Here is a 16,556-nt window from a genome sequence, read left to right on the forward strand (position 1 = left end):
TGTGCTGGTGGGGGTAGCTTAGCCACCCACATGCAAAAAAAGGATAAAATAAAGATCAGTTTGGGTGGTAGAGGATGAAACACAACACCTGCCTTTAGGGAAACACAACAGCAAAGCCCAGTGACACCGTCACACGAGTCCCCCAGCGCCCACTTGGAGCAGCTTCCAGCAGAGGCACTGCCCAGGGCATGGTGTGGCAGGAGGAGGAAAGAACTGCTCCAAGTCCTGTCAGGGTTATAGTTCTCTGTGGTCAGGAAGAAACACAGAAATCCATGAAAAGGCAGTTTGCAGAGCAGGAATCCTGTGGTGGCCGGTTACAGGAAGGGGGTGGGGGGGAACCCTCCGCTTGGGGTGAGCTGGGGCCGTCACCTCCCCTCCAGGAGGAGAGGAGAGCTGCTGGTGATTTGGGGTGCTCTGACCCCACTGCCTTCCCTGGGCGCAGAGCAGCCCCCCAACTCTCTAATTTAAATAGAATCCTGCCTGTTCATTAGGCTAATGAAGGGCCAGGAGGGGCCTTCAGGCTCCCTGCACCCACACGGACCTCCTGCTTCCTTTAGCAAAGCAGAGCAGGAGGTGAAGAGACAGGAGGAAATTTGTCACCATCAACTGGAGACAAAGATCAGGAAGAGTCCTGGGAAAGCAGCAAAGCAGGGGCTGAACCCCAGGACGAGTCCCTGCTCCTTCAGAGCAGCAGTGACCACCATGGTCAAACAGGGCTGAGAGCAAACAAAGAGCAAAATCCCCTCCTGGGATGCCAGGGCTGAGGCTGGTGCCCTTGGCCTCCCATGCAAGGGCATGGAGCCACTTGGGAAAGGTGATGGGGTCAGGGCAGCTGCCCACAGACCCCAACCTGATGAAGAAAGAGGCAAACAAAGAGGATTGTGGCACCGTTTCATTTTCACAGGGGAGTGCGGACGGACAGTGACAGCTCATGAGCTGTTCCCGTGTGCTTCAGATTTGTGAAAACCAAGGGAAAATGTTAAACATTGGCAACCTGAGCTAGGAAAAGCTGGACAGCACGGCCATCCCAAGCAGAGGAGCCAGGCTGTGCCACCAGCACACCTCCACAGGGCTCACCCAAAGGGCAAAATAACTCCCAAAATATCTCCCAAGGTCAGGGAGCATCCAAGCCACCAGCACGTCGCTCCTCCCCCAGTGGATCCACGGAGTCATCCCACCCCATGGCTGTGAGAAACATCCCACCCCATGGGTGTGAGAAACATCCCACCCCATGGGTGTGAGAAACAGCCCCTTTGCTGAGGCCTCCCTGTCCCGATAGCCATCGGCAACCGAGATCTGACTCATGGACGTGACATTTGTGGTTTGGTGACTTAGAGACAACTGCCTGCCCCTGGAACAGCATCTCTGCAGCTCCCAGGAAAGCACAGCTGGCCCTTGGGCACAAGCCATGGGGTGCTCAGATGAAGCAGAAAAAGACACTGGCTCCAAAATTGGCATTATATCCCCAAAATCGTCGACCGGAGGCAAATTTATGTGTCTCCACCAAATATTCTACTCAGCTGTGAATCCAGTACGTGCAACCAGGGATTGGTGCTACTCCCCCACCCAGCCCTATTGAAAAGCCAAAAAAATCCCTTTTCTATATTCAAAAAATTCACTTTTCCAGACTAACTAGGGAATGCCTTCAGGATTTTTAGTTTCATTCCTTAAATATTTGCACAAACAAACACTTATTTTCATGGATGTGCCCAGGAAAGCAAAGTAAAACTATGAAAGCAGTTGTATCCCCCAAAGCCATGAGGAATTTAAATGAACATCCGTGAATGTTTTGCAGTACTCACCCAAATCCAGCCGGGCAGGAGAAGACACACTGAGCTCCTTAAAGAAAACAAGGATTTCTTGTCCTAACACTAAACAAATGTTTCACCATTTGGCCATAATCCATCCTTGGTGCAATCATTTAATTCTCCCTCATTTAATAAAAAATTATGTCTGAAACAAAGATGTTTATTGCTTTTATGAGTTCCTATTTGTATGGAAATTGCACACGAGACGTGATATTTCTGTTGCTCACTCGCTCTTTATTTTTAAACAAGCAAGTTAAACCCCGACATTTCTTCATCTGGCTTGGGGAGGGAGAAGTATAGATTAAAAAGAACCATGCAAATGTTTTTTATAAACTTCTCTTCTTTCCTTGCCATGGGACTGCCTTTAATTAGCTGCACGGAGTACAAAGGACACATTTGTAACACCACCATCTCTGAGGGCAGGAAGATGAACGTGGTTATTCTGCCTGTGCTCTGGTGTGGGGTATCCAGGATGGGGCTGGGAAAGCCAATCTGGATTTACTCCCCCCATCTCATATCCATCTCATCCACATCCCTGTTCCCCATCCCTGGAAGTGCTCAAGGCCAGGTTGGACGGGGCTTGGAGCAACCTGGGATAGTGGAAGGTGTCCCTGCCCATGGCAGGGGATTGGAATTAGATGACCTTAAAGTCGCTTCCAACCCAAACCATTCCATGGTTCTATGATCTCACTGCATCCCTCTCTCCTTCTGCTGCCTGTCCAAAACCTGCTCAGGAGAAAACTCAAGGGAAGTGTCGTGACGCTGGTTGACACCACAGAGCCACCTCAAAAGGACACGTAACCTCTCACATTCTCAAAAATAGGCCAAAGCCTGATCTGCAATGACCAGTTTCTGGATGATCTGCTGCTCTTTGGGGGTTTATTATCCCCCTCCCCTGATCTGCTGGGGCTCAGCGTGACATTCCAAGCTGCCACCCAGCCCCTGGGTCCTCACGACCACGATCAGCTCAAGCTTTTGCTCCTGAACTGCATCAGGGAAGGGAAAAGGCAGAGGTCTGAAGAGCTCTTCCCAATGGCTTGGCGAGTGCCCAGCTCCTTCCCAAAGAGGTCTCGGCACACGCCGCGGTCCCGGCAGCTCAGCCCACACCAACCCACCCGGTTCCCCCTGAGCCACTCGGCTGCAGAGCGGTTCCACAAGAGGACGGCGGTTGTGAAACGAAGACAGGCTCAATTTTGGGGATGTGAGATCCTGCTGGGAGCTGGGGCCGAGACTTGAGAAGTCTGGGGAGAAGCGACCTGCCCTGACAGGCAGTTTGCCCGTCCCGAGGCAGCCGTGAGGGATGAGAGCGTCATGTTGGGGTGTGCAGAGACACCAGGAACAGCAGTGTGAACAGACTCATCACCCAGTGCAGTTATATATTTAGCAAAAATACACAGTTGTGTGTTGTCATATTTAGGATGTTGTATATAAATAAATATATTAAATAGTAAGCTCGATGGCAGCCCTGATCCCCCCCAGCTCTCCTCCCCTTCCAAACCAGTTTTCCTCAGCGCGCTGCACCCACCAGCATCCAACCAACAACCTGGACAAACACACCAAATCCATCCCAGCACAGCTCAGCCCCGACCCTTCCCAGCGCTGCCGTTGCACGGGAGAAGGGAAGGATTAAATGGGAGCAAACCACACCGAACCTGGCGTCAAACCACGTCACCTGGACACACGCGGCGGCAACGCGGAGCCGGCAGGAGCCCCGGTAGGCAGCGGCGGGGAGTGAGGTGCCAGCAGAGCCGCATCAGAGCCGCTGCTGGTTTGGTGCTTCACCCCCCCAAAAATAAATAAATAACATAAATACAAACCCCGCCGGTGCTTCCTGCTGCCGAGGAACGAAAGAGCCCGTCTGTACTCACCGCGCAGGAAAGCGGAGGAGTAGGTGGCGAAGGAGTCGAAGATGCTGTTGGAGCCCATCCTCCGAGGCCCTGGAGGAGGAAGAGGAAGGATGGGAGAGGCGGCGGTGAGGAGGAGGAGGAAGAGGAAAACCCTGCCGGCAGCACAGGTAGCCTCTGGCTGGCTGGTGGTTCTGTGGTCGGCACGACAGAGCCGCCGGCTCGGCATCCGCTGGGTGGGAGAGCGGCGTCACCTGATCCGTGGCGTCAAGGGGGCCGATGATATTACTGTGGCTTTGGGGTGCTGGGGTTCAGGGTTCTTTTTCCTATATATGCCTATTTTTTGGTTTTTTTTAAACTAATAATTTTATGGTTTGTAGTTGGTGGCTCGTGGGAGGCTCGCTCGGACTCGCGGCTGAGTGACAGACGGGAGCGGAGGAGACATTCCTCTTCAATTAATTATATTGTTGCCTTAGAACGAAGGAAGAAGAGGGCCTGTAGATCCCTAATTGGGTGATTGAAGTAATAACCCATTTACATGCCGTGGTTTTCTCCTTTTAACTGCCTTTTCTCCCACATTCACCACTTGTCTGGATCCCAATTTCGAGCTGTACGCGGCTTTCCGCCTCCCAGCCGGGTACGGGGACTGTGTGCTGAGACTGCTTCCATATGTGTGGATGGGTGGTTCTTCACAAGGATTTTATGTGAATTAGTACTAAGCAAAAATATGAAGCACATGGAGCAGAATAAACAGCTCTGGCTGCGGAGAGGGGACCAGGGAAGGTGGAGAGGGCTGGAGAGGAGGAGGAAGAGAAGGAGGAAGGCAATGGGTACAGCTGACCTTCTGCTCTGCCCAGAAGATAACTCTTATATATTTTTTTTTCTAAAGTAGGAAAGCCACTCTGTAATAAAGTAATAAAGCCATGGCACAGCAAATTTCCAGGGGCACCTAAAAATGCTCTTTCTGCTGGCACCCAATGGGTGCTCACACCAGGAAAAGGAGCTGCCATCAGACACTGCCTTGCCTGGGGCCGGTGGGTTTTCTCATAGAAAATTCCTGTTATCACCCTTAGAGATGAATTTTCCCTAAATAGGAAGAAATGTAGAATTGAAACATGAGCTGATATTTGTCCTTTTCTTTTTTTTTACTCCTTGTAAGAAAGAGCAAAGGGAGCTCTCTGATGGAACAAAACACACACAAACTAAGGTTGAGCAACTCAAATCCACAGTAAAACTGGGCCCAAGGCAGAAGACAATGGACATTGGGGCACACAAATTTGATTACAAGGTATTTGGATAGTTTGGTGTTCACAGCTGTCATTCTCCACTGAGTTTTTCATCTGATGGATGATGGTGCTTGGATGCACCAAGATGTTATTGGCCAAGACATTACAGATTCCTGCACAGTTATTGGAGACTGGGTTAAAAAAAAAAAAGAGCTGCTCACATTTACTGCAGCTGAAAACTCCTTGTTTGCTGCCTTTAAGGGAAGAAGGGGAGGAAAAGTGGTTTCAGAGCAATGAAGGGGGCAGAGGTTGTGCAAATGCTGGCACAAAAGGAAAGGGAAAAGCAACCCAGCCTGGAAAACACCCGGAGCTGCACAGAGAGGGGTCTGTGGCACCGAACAGCATCGCCTTGTCTCGCCTGCCAGACACCCACCACAGCCCCAGCCCCAGCCTGGGAGGCTGCAGGCAGCAAAATTATTTCTACCACAGTGGTGGCATTGCTCCCCTCCTGCTCCACCCCCGGGGGGATCCATTCCTCTGTCCCCATCACGGCCCAGAGGGAAGCAGGGAAGGTCAGCCCAGGAGCACCCCGCTGGCCACCCCTGCTTGCTTCAGCATTCCAGACCTCCTGGGCAATAGTCAAGTTTTTCAGGCTGGTGTTTGGATTTCATGGCTCCTTCCCTGCCATGAAAAAAAGGGTGGGAATTTTAGCCCTCACCTGGTTAAGGTCCCATGGGGTCTGATGAGGAGAAAAGTCAGGATGGAGAAGAGAGGGAAGAGGAAGGGAAGGTGCTTTTATAAGGTGTTTTTAAGGTATCTTCCCACTCCTCACTTCATCAGGTGCCAGGTGGGAACTCTGATTCAGCTGTGCTGGTTTACACACTGGCCAAAAATCCTTCCAGCTGGGAAGGCTCTGGATGGGGCTTTTCTTCTCCATCAGTCTCCCATCATCCCCTTTCTTGGCTGTACCAACCCATGGACATGGTCCTGAGCCTCTTTGGCACAGCCAGGGCTTCTGGTCCTGGTCATCATCCTCACATGAGACATAAAATCAACCTTTATCATAAAATTTCTCCTTCTGCCCATTCATATAGTGTTTTTTTCCCTCATGTGGGGCTTTAAATCAAAATGCTCCCAGTCACTCCTGCAGTCAGGTGTAAGGGGTGTTATATACCCAACCTGCTGGGTATTCCATACATTTTCTGGGCACAGTACGTGTGTGGCACTGGCAGCACGTCAGGGAGATCAATGTAATCAGGCAATGTGCTCATTACACAGATTTAATTGCGACTCGGTGAGAGTCACGGACACCCCCAGCATTCCCAAGATCCAAAATCCCTGCCCAGAGCCCCAAGAGGCTCCGGAGCAATCCGAGGCCCAGAGCCACGTTGGCAGCCCGGCAGTGCAGCCGAGCCCGCCCAGGGCAGGACTCTCTTCCCACCACAGCTCAACCCTGCCCCACCACCAACCCCAGCACCCATCCCCGCGCCAGCTCTGCCCCAAGCCATGGGAAAGGAGGCATGTGATCCGCTCCATAAAAACGGGCATGACCCAGGAACAACTCATGGCTGTGTCCAAGCCTCGCTCCAGCCCTTCCTGGCCGGCGCCAGGGCGCTCTGGGAATGCCGGTGGCCGGTGCCCTGTGCCCAGCCCTGCGGAGCCGCGCGGGCACGGCCCAGGGACGGGGCACAATGCCGGCCTTGTAACCCCTGGAGCGGGGATTGGCCACGGGATCGCTCCCGTCACGGCCGCCTTGTTTCCCCCGTGCACCCCAGGGAAGGGGGAGCACCCAAGGATGGCAGCTGAGGGTGCCCCTGCGGGGATCCGGGGCCCCGGTGCCGAGGATCTGCCAAGGATCTGCACCAGCGGTGGGAGCTGGTGCAATGGAACTGGAATTCTGGTGGAGTCGCCATCCAGGAGTGGCTGGGGAGCTACTGGCAGAGAGACTCTGCAGTGGGTCTTGGGGATTGTCCACAGGGGTGACCACGGCCCTGGGACAAGGGGGGAAAAAAGATATAATGAAAAAATAAACAAGTTTAGGAGGAGACAAAGCATTTGAGGCAAATTGGTGGCGCTTTTGGGCACAGACTCAGCACCTGCCTGGGCATCTCCAGAGCCTGGACAGAGGTGCTGGCAGAGCAAGAGGGACAGGATGGGTTGGCCATGCTCCTTCCTGCTCCCGTGGGACCCCGAGACTGCCAGGGAGGAGGTGTGATGCCACAGACCCGTGGGATGCTGAGCAGCTCCCTGGAGCAGTTTGCAACACCCATCTGTGGGCATCTGGAAGGTCCTGGGGTGTGTGGTGGGGTGAGGGCCATGCAGCCCCTGGAGGTAACAGCCAAGCAGGGACATTTCATCCGGGAGCACCCGAAGGGAGAACCCCCACGGGCTGGGGTTGCACCATCTCCGGGTCACGCCACAGTCACACGCTGAGTGTGGTCACACCCCTGCCCTTTGCCTGAACCCAGGGTCACAGGCAGGAGCAGGGAGGGCTGGCAGTGACCTGGGGCATGACCCACACCACCCCCCCTGCCCTGACCATCCTTTCTGCCACCAGCATTGAGGGGGTTTGTTGCATTTCCGAGCAGGATGAGTGTAACAGCAGTAGGGCCAGCAGGTCCCCACGGGGCCAAAGCCACATCACCCCCAGCCCCACAGAGGGAGAGAAAGTCTAAAAATCCCTCAAACCTCAATTCATCCACAGAACATGAGGAAATCTGCTTCCCTTTTTGGGTTTAAGTACATCTGCCCGTCCTGAAATACCCGGGGGACCATTCAGCCATCACCTACCCCTTTCAATCGCCGCTCCTGCGAACAGAGAGGCAAAAACAAACAACAATTTATGGCCAAGAATGGGAATTTTTTTGTCTGGTCTGTGGTCCTGGAGCATGAGTTCTCCAAGAGGTTCCTGCAGAAGCCAAGGAAGCCAAGACTGCCATGAGTGGATGCAATTCCAAGGGGCACCTGCCAAGCAGGGGGGACAGGGCTGGGAGCAGGTAGGGAGGGTGGGGCTCAGCCAGGGCACATTTTGGGGAAACGATGAAGATGTGGGATCTCAGGAGGGCCAGGATCCCAACTTTTCCCCCCATAAAGGACCTGCTGGGGTTGGTAGGACACTGGGTTTCCCGTGCTGGAGAGCAGCAGCAGCACATGAGAGCACGTGTGGGCTGCAGCTCGTTATCAGGGAGCTTTTTGAAGTGGTTAGAAACATGAGCGTTATCCCCACAGCCTGTGGGCAGAGGTGGGTTTGGAGACATTTTCCACCCCGAAGAAATAGAATAAAATTAATTAAAAGAAAAGAAGAAGCAAATCAAGATGTGGAGACATCACCACCCACAGGGGAGCTCAGCAGAGTGGGTGGGTACCGAGCATCCATCCACGGGTGACAGAAATCCTCCCTCACACCCTGCACTGCTTGGAGAGAGGAGGATTTGTGTCAAACACAAAAGTAATGAGTCTGGATTTCAGAGGCAAGGTGGAAATTGCAGCTCCTGAACACGAGCATTTCACCTGAGTGCCCTCCACGCTCCTGCTTTAAGGGTCTGATCTCTTTGGCTCGTTGTTCTTTTCAATTTTAAAAACTATCACTCCATCAAAAGGCAAAGAGATGCTGGGAAAACTTTTGATGTATGGCCACAAGGTGGTAGAAAATATTGGTATATTCATATAGCCATGGAATTGTGGAAGAGAGACCTTCAGGAGTCACCCAGTCCCTTCTTATAGTTTATATGTGTATATATATATATATACACACACCAGCATGAACATATGTATACATATATTTGTATTTCCACAGAATTTGTAACTGATCCAGTTCAATTATCACCTGCACTTTATAGAACATTTAACATTTCACAACGAAAGTGTCTCCATCAAGAAGATTCACATCTCTTTTCATTAAAAACTTTGGCTCGTTTTTTTTAAAAACCCCAAGTTGTAGCTTGGCTGAGATTTGGGTTTTTTTCCACAAAAACCTCATTTTTCCCACCCATTTCTTTCACTTTTAAATAGAAAGTTTCACCTTTGCTTTTAAACTGAAAACTGAAGTTATTTTTGTCTTCAAGACACCAAACACAATGGATTCGGTGTTGTTAACTTGTCTCAGGGTTTCTCCTCTAAGACCAGTAAAACCAGTACAGGTTCTGCCAGATCCGGGAGAAGGACCCTGATTCCTCCTGGGTGGGGGTAAGAGCTGCTGTCATGCCAATAATACACATAATTTATTACCATCTGGTCACTGATTCTCTCCTGCCATCCATATTACAAGTTTTATATTTTATTTCAGAGACAGAAATCTTTATTAGGATTACTACTGAGCTACTTCTTCCCTCCAGAGGGAAGAGATCCAAACCAGAAGGACTAATGGCTTAAAGACCAGGCATGAATTTTAAAGGATTCAACCCGTGGTGTTCTGTTCCCATTCACACAAAAACACCCCTTTTGCTAAACTAAATAACATTGCCCCCGTTCCTTCCTTTTTTTCCTTTTTCTTGTCCTTTTTTCCACTTTTCTTGTCCCTTTTTTTCCCCCCCTCACAGGCAGCTGTTTCTCTTGATCACATCTGCAGCAAATCTGCACTTAATCCCTCACTGACAGTGCAGAAGAGGGTGGAAAAATGGAAGGGCTGATCCCAGCTCCCGGGATGTGGCAGGGAGGGAGGGGAGGGTTGGAAGGGGAGCGGGAGTTGCAGCAGGTGAAGCCACTGGTGGGTGCTGGAGCACTGGGAATTTGTCCAGCTCCTTCCAGCCCCAGGGATGTGCCCAGAGCCAGGAGCATCCCCACCAGGGAGGAGCCAGGACATGGCAATGCCAGGAGCAGAGACCTGTTCACAGCAGCACAGGGGCACTTTGCCACTGCCTGCCAAATTCTGCCAAATTTCACCCTCTGTGAGTGTACCTAAATTACTTTATGGTTCAAATTGTGACTATTATTATTATTATTATTGTTGTTGTCAGCATCTCGCTGTAGCCAGTGCCAAGAGGGTTTAGCACTTAAACTGCACGTGGCACTTGGGGACGTGGTTCAGTAATGGCCTTGTAGTTCTGGGTTGATGGTTGGACTCTCAGAGGGCTTTTCCAACCTTAAGGATTCCCTGATCCCACTCCAAAACCTGAGCAGAGGTGACAAGGCCCCAGCCCTTCCCTGTGTCAGCCTGGCCCCACGAGGCACAGGCCTTTGCATCCACACCACGGGAAGGGCTGAGGGTCCCTGGAATGGTCTGGAGACCCCCGGGAAGGTCCCTCTGAGGGGCTCTCCGACAGCGCTGCGGTCGCACCCAAATTTTACCTGTCGTGCCCAAAGCGAGAAACACCAACGAGGGGGGAGACTCCTGCGCGGGGGGGGGCACGTCCTCCCCCACCTGCCCTCGCTCCATTTCCCCCCCGGCGGCCGCTTTCACAGAAACCCTCCTCTCCCGGCGCCCCTCCGCCTCCCGCGGCACTTCGGGCTTCTCAGAAGGGCCTTTTCCCCCCCTCTGTGACAACTCGCTTACTGGAAGGGTGCGGAGGGGCCCCTGGCACGCTCCTTCCTTTCTCACCGCCTTTTTTTTTTTTCCCTTCTCTTGCTTTCTTTTTCTTTTTTTTTTTTCTTTTTTTTATTTAACTTTTCGAGCAAAAGCTCAGCAGCGTCATGAGTGAGCCCCGAGGCGGAAGCAGCGCCGCGGGGAGCTTGTCACGAAGGCGGTGGCAGGTGACAACCAGGCAGGATTTGGCTGCGAAGGAGCCAGGGGCTTGGCTGCCAGCTTGGGCAGGAAACCTCCGGGCATCGCCCTTCAGGGCACCCCCTGAGGGTTTTTGGGGTGAAATTCCTCCACGGGGTGCTTTTTTTTGGGGGGGGGGGGGTGTTTGTGGTGGAGGGAAAGGGGAAGGCGTGCGGGAGAGGAAGGGGATGGGGGAAGCGATGCTCGAGCACCGGCGCGGTCCAGCCACGGCTCGCGGCGCTATTTAAAGAGCAGACCGTGGGAAACTTCTTCAGACGTGCGGTTTCTCTAAACGGAGGGGACTCGTGTCTTCGCTGCCCCGGGTGAGTCACAGTCAGAGCAAGAGAGAAGGGGGGGAAATAAAGAAACCAACAAAAAAAAAAAAAGCCCAACCCCAGCCCCCAGCAGCGCAATTGGTGTCGCTGCCCCCCCCCTCACCCCGGACCAGCGGCGCAATTATCTCCCGCGCAGCAGATCGAGGTCAGATCTTTTAAGAGGATAAAGCTCCAAAGAAGTTTTTTTTGTTGCGTTTTTGGTTGGTTGGTTCGTTGGTTTTTTAGTTTTTTTCTCCTCTTCCAGCAGAAAAACTGTCCCCTGCCTCAAAAAAAACCCCAACAAAACACAACCAAAGAAAGAAACTCCAAACCTCTTATCTCAAGTCGTATCACGTGGGAGGAGCAGGAGGGATGCTCAGGGCACCTCGGACCCTACAGGGACCCTCGAGGGGACCGAGCATCATCCCATCCCCAGGGAGGGACCCCTGGAGGTCCCACAGAGGGATTCAGCTCTTGGCTTGGCAAAAGGGAAACTGAGGCACAGCCCACTGTGCCTTCCCAGCTCATCCTGGGTCAGCAGCACCTTTATAAACCCGGGGTGTCTCCAAGCTGGAGAGACTCAGGCTACTGGAGAGGCATTTTTCTGGGTGAAAACACACATTTCTGGTTCTCTCAAAGCCCTCATGTGTGAGATGTGAGATCCTTCAAGCCCTGGAGCCCAGGAGAAGGATCAGGCTGGTGGCTTTGACCAGCAAGGAACCACAGCAGGAGCAGGGAGGTGGCTTTTCCTGGGGACAACGTCAGCACAAAGACACCCATGGGGTCATGGGAGTTCCAGCAGGTGCTGGGGGGGGCTCACACCTCACCACAGGCATCACCAAGTCTCCTCCTGAAACGAAACCGCTCCGAGATTTTGAAGTGTTGAATTCTTGTAATTTGCCCTGAATCGATTTGGAGCCTCTGCAGGGGACTCAACGTGGGAGAAAAAACCCTAAAAATAAATCACAAGGCCACATTTCATTCATGTTTGGGAGCTACCAGGACAGGTCAGGGCACGTGTGGTGTTGTGATGCTGATGGATGGCGGGTGATGAGCGATGGGTGACCCCAGCACCGAGTCAGGGCCAGGGCAGCAAACAGGTGATGGCTTTTTCCCAGCTCCTCTGGGTGCAAGAATCCACCCAGTGCACGTTTTCTCCCAGTTCCTGAGCAATTTTGAGAACTGCAAGAGAAAATATCAAGGACCCAAACCTAAAAAGCAGATCAGAAAGGCAGAAAAAAAAAAATTACGGCAAGGTTTGGCTTTGGCTTGGGAGGTAACGTTTCGTTTCAGGCAGCGATTTTTCTAAGGTTTCAGTGTAGAAAGTAACAACTTCTAGTGTTGAAGCTACTTCCCCCCAGGTGTCCCACCAGGCTAAAGGGAAATCCAAACCCTCACCACAAGCCCTGAGGCTGGACCTGCACATCCCCCCTGGGGTGGGCAGCAGAGCCACCCTGGGCTGCCACGGGGTGCTCTGGGGGGACACTGGGGACAGTGGCAGAGTGAGGAGTGGGTGATGTGCAGGGCCAGGGATGCTGGTTCTGGTTCTGCACTGCTGGGAAGGACTCGAAACCTGTTGGCCACAGGCGCTGTTGAACTTTGCAGGAACCCTGCGGTGACAGACACGGGCTGAGAGTCACCTTAGTGACCCAGATAAGTGATGTGAAACCAGCCCTGCACAGGGGCTGGCCTGGGCCCGGCTCACCCCACAGGACAACCTGTCCCCCTGTCCCCCTGCCAGCTGCAGACACGGCCCCTGCAAGAGCAAAGGGCTGCGGGGAGCCCCAGCCCTCATTTGGGGTGTCCCTCTGGGGCCACACCGGTGCCAGAGAACCAGACCGGTGTGGACACGGCTTTGCACCATTTTTGCCCCCAAAACCACGGGGGGAGTTCGCTCTGGGGGACCACAGAGAGCGGGTGAAGGGGAGGGGGGAGCACCCCCCGCACTGGGGGCTCAGCATCCCCCCCCCCACCCAAGCGCCCCCTGCTCTGTCACCACCGCCCCTGCGACCGGGAGGAAGTGGAGGAGGGCGATTCTCCCCCCCCCCCAGCCTGGAGCAGACAGAGCCGCTGCGTGAAATCATGAAATCGCGAAATCATGAAATCGCCGGTTTTTCTCAGCGATGCTGCAGACACAACACGCGGCAGCTTCCGCCGCCGGGGGAGGGGGCGGGCGCGGCGATGGAGGAGAAGTCTGAGCCGCACTGGGGAAGTCGCTGGTTGCCCCCGGGATGGTTTGCAGCCCCCCGGCACTCCGGGGGAGGCTGGTGGGAGGGAAGGAGACGTGGCTTCCAGTGAGACACGCACACCCCACCATCCCACCACCACCCCCCCCAACCTGCAGCTCTCTGGAGCTTGAAGAAAAACCAGCGTTTGCAAACCCCACCGGGGATTTTTCTTTCTAGCGAGGATTTGTGCTGAATTACTGCCTTTTAGTGCTTCACTTCTCTCTTGTCCTGCACGTGGTGGTTGCAGGGAGGGGGATGCCAGCCCAGTGCTTTGCCCTCGTTTGCCAGGTGGACACGGTGCTGGACCCCCAAGGATGCAGTGCCAGACCCTCATGGAACTTGGGGTGGCCCTTCCCAATCATTGCAGAGCCCACCCCAGGACTGCAGGTCCAGGGTGTTGGACTGGCCTGGAGGAAGAGAGGGAGGAACAAACCCCAAATCAGCACTGGTTTTGCAGGAAAAGGCAAAAGGAAAAAAAAAATCCATCAAAAATAATAATTTAAAAAAAATTCAAAACAAAAACAGACAAAAAACCCAACCAAACAACCACAAACCAGGCAAAAAAATAATAATAAAAAGAAGCGCAAAATAAGAGATTTTGATGGTTTCCAAACCCAAGAGGCTCACCAAGCCTGGACTCTCTGCTCCTCCCATGGTACCCACAAGCATCCCAATGCTGCATCCCACCCCTGGAGATCGGGGGGATCAGGATAGGGAGCCTGGGGCTGCTTCTGCTGCTGCCCCCCTCACCCCTCCCCAGCCACGTCGTGACAAGGAGGACAAAATTGCAGCTCCCTTAGCCCAAAGCACGACACATCCCAGCCAGCCCCACGTCCTCTCTCGGGATGGATCCCTGCTTGGGGGATGTGGATCGTGGGGCCTGGAGGTTCCTCTCCCCCAGCCCACCCTGAGCGGCTGCTGCAGCACCAACCCCTCAGGAATCGCTCCCCAGCAACCTCATAAACACTTGCAACCACGGCCGGTGCATTTCCTTGATTACCAGCCCCAAACTTTTCATTAGAAATTACTTATTAAACAGGGATCAAACCTCTCTCCCAGCTGGAGGTGGGTAACGAGGGTTTTATGAAGTCATCAGGAGTGGGAGGCAGCTAATGCGAGCTGCATCCGCTGCATCCGCAGGGCCCGGTACTTCATTAGCCATGGATTGTTGTGCCATTTATAATTAAACATTCAGTGCTTTAAAACACAGCCCAGCAAACAGCACTGGCAGTCACCGAGCAGCTGAAGGGATCAGGGGAGGCTCCTGCAGTCGGTGTGTGCCACACTGCTGGAAACACCCTCCCACGGGTTGGGCTACTGGAAAATGTGACCAGTTCTCTGGTTTCTCCAGTTTTTTCTTCCTGCCTGGGGGTCTACAGGCAGGGAAGACACAACAGCCACAGGCTTCTCCGAAGAGCATGGACATGAACTCAGCACAAAATCCCCTCTGGGTGAGACAGCACAGAGCCAAACCCCAGCCTTCCTTGTCCACCGTGCCCGGAATCTTCATGGACAAACCCGCAGAGCAGCCACTCTCCAGCAGCACTGCTTCCATAATTTTACAGCAGCAACACAGCCCAGAGCAGCCTGATGGTTTCACTTGATTCTAACCCAAAAGAAACGTCTCATTTCTGAGCTAACTGGAAGCAATTTTTTTTTTTCAGGGAAAGACCAGCCCTCTCTGCCCCACCACGGAAAGATAAACTTTATGGATGGCTCATCCCACTCCAGATTTTGCCAAGCCCCTATGCTGTTACTTTGATCTAGAAGTACCCACAAGCATCCCAGTGCTGCATCCCACCCCTGGAGATCAGGGGGGATCAGGATAGGGCACGTGGGGCTGCCTCTGCTACCACCTCCCTCACCCCTGCCCCAGCCACATCACGACAGCGAGGACAAAATTGCAGCTTTCTTGCCCCCAAGAAATGTCAGGAGAGACTATTTACAAGGGCCTGGATGACAGGACACGGAGGGATGGCTGCAACCTGAACGAGAGTAGGTTTAGATCAAATATTAGGAAAAAATTCTTTATTGTGAAGATGGAGAGGCCCTGGCACAGGTTGCCCAGAGAAGCTGTGGCTGCCCCATGCCTAGAAGTGTCCCAGGCCAGGCTGGACAGGGCTTGGAGAAATCTGGGCTAGTGGAAGGTGTCCCTGCCCATGGCAGGGGGTGGAATGGGATGGGTTTTAAGGTCCCTTCCAACCCAAACCAGTCTGGTATTCCACAATTCCATGATATGATTCTGTTACCATAAATTTCAGCTGAGTGAATTAAGTCCAAATTGATGCTCAATTTGTTATATGGCTCCGGGATTTCGGTCTGGTCAAGAAAGAGGATATGTGAGGATAAAGGGGATTTTGTGATGCATTTTCAAGCAGGGAAGGGAACAAATGCTTCCCTGATGGAAGCAGAGCTGTAGCATATGAGCACTCACCACAGTGTGGAAATGAACCCAAACCAAACCCAAACTTGTCCCAGAGCACTGGGACTGGGGCAAAGCCTCCCAAATCAGCCACTCATCCCAAAGGAGAAACCTCTAACGAAAAGACCAATTAACAGGAGACTTTCTCCCTGTGCCAGTAATTTAAACCCGAGGAGCGAGGGAAGAGAAACCACACTCCCATTATTTCAGCCCCGCTAAGTTTGGTCGGTGGGGTTGAGCTTTTTCATTAGGCTCTCTCCCTGCAATAAGTAATTTTCCTTAATGCCTCGAATCACTCTTGATACCACTGTGGTGTGCCTGTGGCCAGCGTGAAGTATGAGGAGGTCACAGCTGATGTGTCTTCCTTGGGATGGGGTTTCATTAAATGGGAGTGACCACAGAATTTAACAGAGGAGCCCGGCAACACTGCCCACTAATTGCTTTAGTGTGCTTCTGGTACCACCACAATTTCCCCTCCTCAGTCTTGGGATTTGTCTGCTTACTCCAATGCCCTTCGTTGGGATTGTTGGGAGATGTGGCCTCGTTATGTAAATATGGCTTTTCCTGAGCCTTTTGTATTTCTTCAGCATTGAGGAGACAGCCCTGCTCTGGAAACATCTTGGTGCCAGGGAATATCTGCTCCTGGAGGACCTCCAGCTGCATCAGTGACCAGCTGGTGACACCACTCAGCGGCACAACCCAGGGCCAAGTGTCACCGAGCCCGTTTCACACGCAGGGAAACCGAGGTGCAGGCAGGGAACTGCCCAAGGTCACCCCACAACCTCTCGTGCATCTGGGAAAACACAAAAACTGTGGGAACACAGCAAAAAGTGGGGCATCTCCTGGCTGTTCACAGCACCTGCAGAACAGCAAACACCTTTAAGGTGAGCAGAGCTGAATGTCCTGAGACATCCCCACAAAGCAGAAGGTGAACCAGGCAAAGCCTGGAAAAGGACAACGGAATCAGGGTCCCAACCCAAGCCCCAACCCCACGAGAGGCTGCTGGGAGTCATCTC

Source organism: Neopelma chrysocephalum, unplaced genomic scaffold (assembly GCF_003984885.1).
Source record: "Neopelma chrysocephalum unplaced genomic scaffold, ASM398488v2 Primary Assembly neopelma1_361, whole genome shotgun sequence".
NCBI classification, from domain to species: Eukaryota; Metazoa; Chordata; class Aves; order Passeriformes; family Pipridae; genus Neopelma; species Neopelma chrysocephalum.